The 6,000-nt window shown below is 56.1% G+C and overlaps 2 protein-coding genes across 6 annotated transcripts in view; one reads left to right on the forward strand and one right to left on the reverse strand.

Moving 5' to 3' along the window:
- LOC147103553 (catechol O-methyltransferase-like) overlaps positions 1-4,642 on the reverse strand; it is a 73,625-nt gene extending 68,983 nt beyond the window's left edge. For 3 of the 5 annotated variants that reach the window (XM_086011991.1, XM_086011989.1, XM_086011992.1), the window contains exon 1: positions 4,489-4,642. The gene's annotated coding sequence lies outside the window, so the exon portion shown is untranslated. The remainder of the gene's footprint in view (positions 1-4,488) is intronic. The other 2 variants (XM_086011996.1, XM_086011993.1) reach the window with 2 other exon arrangements.
- The window catches only part of txnrd2.2 (thioredoxin reductase 2, tandem duplicate 2), a 393,467-nt gene continuing 391,192 nt past the window's right edge, over positions 3,726-6,000 (forward strand). Inside the window, exon 1 of the mRNA XM_086011988.1 lies at positions 3,726-3,749. The gene's annotated coding sequence lies outside the window, so the exon portion shown is untranslated. The remainder of the gene's footprint in view (positions 3,750-6,000) is intronic.

The following is a 6,000-nucleotide window of genomic DNA, read 5'->3' on the forward strand; positions in this document are numbered from 1 at the left end:
CGACCATAAGGATTGTTGGTTCAAGGACCAAGTGTGCAGGCAGTGTGGAAAAGTAGGACACATAGCAAGAGTCTGCAGGTCGGGAAAGAAAACCAGCAGCAAGAAATCTCCACAGGAGAAGTACAAAAAGGTACATAAGGTGACGGAGAGTAGTTCAGACGAACAGAAAAGTGATACAGACTCCGGAAGCAAGGAGCTGGGTTGTCTGAAACTACATAATGTAATCAAAATGGAGGATCACCAAACTATCTGGGTCACGCTCAAGATAGACGGAGTCCAAGTGAAAATGGAATTGGACACAGGATCAGCCCTAACAGTCATAAACCGAAGGGACTACAAGCGGCTATTCTCACATATACCCTTGAGAGATACAGAGATTGTCTTGAAGACGTACACGGGGCAAAAAGTCTACCCCAAAGGAAAAATCAGGGTGAACGTGATATACAACGGCAAGGAAACACCAAAAATGGACCTATATGCATTGCCAGATGGAGGACCACCACTACTAGGACGTGAATGGATCCGGAAGATACAGTTAGATTGGCATGCCATACAAGCACTGACGGTAGATGCCAAAAAGGATGACGATGTCACACCTGGCCGACTGTCAAAAATGCTAACTGACGCACAAGAAGTGTTCCAAGAGGGACTCGGAACACTAAAAGGCATAACAGCGATGATCAAAATAGAGGAAAATGCAAGCCCAAAGTTTTTTAAGGCCAGACCGGTGCCTTATGCGATCCGCCCAGCCGTCGAAGCAGAGCTGGAAGGTTTGGAATGTTCTGGAGTACTGTCCAAAGTGGACTGGAGCGAGTGGGCTACAACCATCGTACCCATAATGAAGAGGTCGTTGAGTAATACGCCTGGGGAACCAAAGAAGGTTCGCATCTGTGGGGACTTTTAAGGTGACAGTGAACCCAGTCCTTCACACGGTACAATATCCGCTTCCGCGGATTGAAGATATTTTCGTCTCGCTATCTGGAGGAAAACGCTTCACTAAGATTGATCTGGCCCAGGCGTACCTGCAAATGGAGGTAGAAGAAGCCTCGAAACAGTACCTCATGATCAACACTCATAAAGGTCTCTACCAATACAACCGGCTGGTGTTCGGGGTAGCATCAGCTCCGGCTATTTGGCAAAGGGCAATGGATCAAGTCCTGCAAGGGATTCCAGGGACCCAGTGTTATTTGGACAACATCCTGGTCACGGGCGAAAATGACAGTGATCACCTCGCCAACCTGGAGCAGGTGCTCACTAGATTGAAGGAATATGGGCTCCGAGCTAATCGCCACAAGTGCGAGATTTTCCAGAAGCAGATCTCGTATTGTGGCCACGTTATTGATGAAGAGGGGTTACATAAGTCCCCTGAAAAGATTGAGGCAGTAGTCAAGGCTCCAGCACCGGAAAATGTGTCACAACTGAGGTCGTTCCTCGGGCTGGTGAACTACTACCATAAGTTCTTGCCGAATTTGTCTACAGTACTACACCCACTGAACACCCTACTGCAAACGGGGGTACCATGGAAGTGGAATGACGAATGTAAACGAGCTTTCCAGAAGTGCAAAGAATTGATCACATCAAAAGAGGTGTTGGCTCATTTCAACCCAGCACTACCAATTCGGTTGGCGTGTGATGCATCACCCTATGGTATTGGAGCGGTGCTGTCGCACAAATTCCCGGACGGCTTGGAGAGGCCAGTAGCCTTTGCGTCTTGGTCACTAACCTCAGCCGAGCGTAACTACGCCCAGATTGACAGGGAGGCCCTCAGCCTAGTGTGGGGAGTGAAAAAGTTCAACCACTATCTGCACGGGCAGAAGTTCACCTGGCTGACTGACCACCAACCACTGGTCTCCATCTTTAATCCAAAGAAGGGCGTTCCAGTGATGACTGCGCAACGGCTACAAAGATGGTCCCTTTTTCTAGGGGCGAACCAAAAGGAAATAGAGTATAAGGGCACGAAACAGCATGGAAACGCTGATGGGCTATCATGCCTGCCACTGCCTACTGCGGAGGAAGCACCAGCAGTGGACCCTGTCGAAATATTTTATTCGTCTATAATTGAACGCTTGCCAGTAACTAACGCGGATATAGAGGAGACCTGAAATGGCCCGACACTGTCTCGGGTATATGATTTGACGGTGAAGGGATGGCCAACACATGGCGACTCACTGTTGCCAGCATTCTCATCCAGAAGAGAACAGCTGTCAGTATGCCAGGGGACCTTGATGTGTGGATCCCGAGTGGTAATTCCACCCAAGTTAAGGGAGAGAGTGCTCAATGAGCTTCACGAAGGCCATCTGGGAGGGGTGAAAATGAAAAGCCTTGCTAGGGCTTATGTGTGGTGGCCGGGGATCGATCAGCAAATCGAGGACCTGACAAAGAGCTGCTCAGGATGCCAGAAGGTCCAAAATGCACCGCCACATGCCCCTCTACACCCATGGGAGTGGCCCTCCTCTCCATGGCAACGGGTGCATATTGATTTTGCTGGTCCATGATGGACTCAATGTTCTTAGTAGCAGTGGATGCTCACTCGAAATGGCCTGAGGTGATCAAAATGTCCTCCACCACCACGGAGAAAACGATTGCAGTCCTACGGACCATATTTGTCAAGAACAGCTTGCCAGAGCAGATTTGCTCTGATAACGGACCACAGTTTGTGTCCGAAGAGTTTCGGAAATTTATGAAAAGGAATGGGGTAAGGCATTACACATCCGCCCCGTATCATCCAGTCACAAATGGATTGGCTGAGAGGTTCGTACAAACCTTTAAAAAGGCAGTAAGGGCCATGTGCGATGACGACATTCCACTGCAGCATAAGGTGGACAATTTCCTGTTAGCTGACAGAAATGCAACACATGCAGTTACCAACCAGACCCCGGCCATGATGTTCTTTAACCGAAGGTTGAGATCTTGTCTGGATTTGCTCAGACCAAATGTACGAAGAAATGTTGAGAATAAGCAATTCCAGCACATCAATGAGAAGCCGACAAGGAGCTTCAATGTAGGGCAACCAGTCTTGGCCGCGACTACCGAACAGAGAAATGGCAACCAGGAACGATATGCACACAGCAGGGGCCACTAATGTACACAGTGAATGTTGGGGAGAACATTGTGAGACGCCATGTCGACCAGATCCTAGAGTCACAGGAACGAGTCAACCCCATGTCTCGCGTACCTGGTAATGAACCCGACATACAGGTAGCATCTACCCCAGAAACAGTAGCATCGGAAGCTGATGAACCAACCGACGACAGGGGGCCAGAATCGCCTCCGCACCAAGAGCAAGACACTCAGGAAAGGCGCTATCCAGAAAGGATCAGGAAGCCACCCCAAAGACTGAATTTATAAATGGACTATTTTCAGTTAATGTTGCATGTTAAAAGTGTTAACTGTTAAATGAATGTTATGGTATTGTTAATCTAAAAGGGGGGGATTTGTTGTGTATGTACCTTTTAAGGGGAGAACTACTTTTTACAGCTCCTGTATACTGTAAAGTACCGGCAGTGACCACACCTGTATATAACCCTGAGTAGGGATCTGTACTGTTTAGTTTTTAGAGCAACCCTCATCCAGTAAATACCTGTTGTTTGTTATCTGCAGCCTCTGTCGATTATTTGAAGGACACACAACCTAAAGCTGTCCAGATTTAACAACCACCACCTTCTCAAGGGCAAATAGGGACGGGCAATAAATGCCGGCCTTGCCAGCGAAGCCCACATCCCAGAACGAATATAAAGAAAAGAGGAAAGGTAGAGAGGCGCCGATGCCCCTATGATTTTTCTACTGGGGTTTCCCGCAGCAGTGTCCCGGAGATTAATCTTCAGTTCCTGGAGATGCCAGGACAATCCTGCAGGGCTGACAACCAATGTCCTCGCTAAGCCGCGCGACGCTCTGGAGTGCCCGCGCAGCAGGCTCACCAGCTTTCTAACGGGAAAAAACCCGTGCACGCGGGGAATTGTGAATGGACCGGGCACCCCCCCGCAAAACAAAAATTAGGGGGCGACACTGCTGGCAATCCCAGACGTTGCTGTTATCAGCTGGCACTTCCAGCAACCTCAGCAGCCAAAAATTTGTCAAAAGTGCACGAATAAGTTTAACTAACAGGGAATATGGGGAGGTAACATTAAAGATTAAGCTTAAAAAGTGCAGCTAAAAAAAAACAAATCTTATCAGGAGGAGAGCAGTAAAAAAAACTGACAACAGAGCTTCAAAATCAGGATTCTTTAGAAAGACTTTCATTTATTTATTTTAAAAAATGTTGTTTAATTTGTTAGGGACGCTAAAAAAAATCAAATCTGAGTTTAAATAGGGAATGAGGGGCGGGGGATTTTTATTTTAAGGAAAGGGCGGTTGAGGAGGGAGCGGGAGTGGCGGTGGGGAAGATGGCGGCGCTGCGGGCGGGGAGTCGCTGAGGAAGGCGGCGAGGCCGGGACTGGGGGCCGGGGCTCGGGCCTGGCAGGTAGCTCGGGGTCGGGGATTCTCGCTCACCGCCGTCTTTCGCTCCACGGGCGCTGACACTCGCGGGGAGCCGCTCCGCAACCGAGCTCAGGCTGCTCCCAGGCCCGCGGCTTCTCCCTTCTCGCTCCCGCTCCACTCAGTATCTCTTACCCCCGCTATTCAGTGTCCACCTCCACCCACCTCCGCTCCTTCCTCGCTCCACCCCCTCTCTCTCTCTCCCCCCCGCCCTCGCTTCCCCCCCTCCCGCTTCCCCCCCCTCCCCCCTCCCGCTTCCCCCCTCCCCCCCCTCCCGCTTCCCCCCTCCCCCCCCTCCGCTTCCCCCCTCCCCCCCTCTCGCTTCCCCCCTCCCCCCCTCTCGCTTCCCCCCCTCCCCCCCTCTCGCTTCCCCCTCCCCCCCTCTCGCTTCCCCCCTCCCCCTCTCGCTTCCCCCCCTCCCCCCCTCTCGCTTCCTCCTTCCCCCCTCCCCCCTCTCGCTTCCCCCCTCCCCCCTCTCGCTTCCCCCCTCCCCCCTCTCGCTTCCCCCCCTCGCTTCCCCCCTCTCGCTTCCCCCCCTCTCGCTGCCCCCCTCTCGCTTCCCCCCCTCCGCTGCCCCCCCTCCCCCCCTCTCGCTGCCCCCCCTCCGCTGCCCCCCCTCCCCCCCTCTCGCTGCCCCCCCTCCCCCCCTCTCGCTGCCCCCCCTCCCCCCCTCTCGCTGCCCCCCTCCCCCCCTCTCGCTTCCCCCCTCCCCCCCTCTCGCTTCCTCCTTCCCCCCTCCCCCCTCTCGCTTCCCCCCTCCCCCCTCTCGCTTCCCCCCTCCCCCCTCTCGCTTCCCCCCCTCGCTTCCCCCCTCTCGCTTCCCCCCCTCTCGCTGCCCCCCTCTCGCTTCCCCCCCTCCGCTGCCCCCCCTCCCCCCCTCTCGCTGCCCCCCCTCCCCCCTCTCGCTGCCCCCCCTCCCCCCCTCTCGCTGCCCCCCTCCCCCCTCTCGCTGCCCCCCTCCCCCCCTCTCGCTGCCCCCCTCCCCCCCTCTCGCTTCCCCCCCTCTCGCTGCCCCCCTCCCCCCCTCTCGCTGCCCCCCTCCCCCCCCCTCTCGCTGCCCCCCTCTCCCCCCCTCTCGCTGCCCCCCTCCCCCCCTCTCGCTGCCCCCCCTCCCCCCCCTCTCGCTGCCCCCCTCCTCGCTGCCCCCCTCTCGCTGCCCCCCCCTCCCCCCTCTCGCTGCCCCCCCCCCCCCTCTCGCTGCCCCCCCGCCCCCCCTCCCCCCTCGCTGCTCCCCCCTCTCGCTGCCCCCCCTCCCCCCTCTCGCTGCCCCCTCTCGCTGCCCCCCTCCCCCCTCTCGCTGCCCCCCCTCCCCCTCTCGCTGCCCCCTCCCCCTCTCGCTGCCCCCCACCCCCCCTCTCGCTGCCCCCCCTCACCCCCCTCTCGCTGCCCCCCTCCCCCCTCTCGCTGCCCCCCCTCCCCCCTCTCGCTGCCCCCCCCTCTCGCTGCCCCCCCTCCCCCCCTCTCGCTGCCCCCCCCCTTCCCCCCTCTGGCTGCCCCCCCCTCTCGCTGCCCCCCCTCCCCCCTCTC

The sequence above is a fragment of the Somniosus microcephalus genome, chromosome 19 (assembly GCF_052327205.1).
Source record: "Somniosus microcephalus isolate GS21.2 chromosome 19, FLI_Smic_1.0, whole genome shotgun sequence".
Classification (NCBI taxonomy): Eukaryota; Metazoa; Chordata; class Chondrichthyes; order Squaliformes; family Somniosidae; genus Somniosus; species Somniosus microcephalus.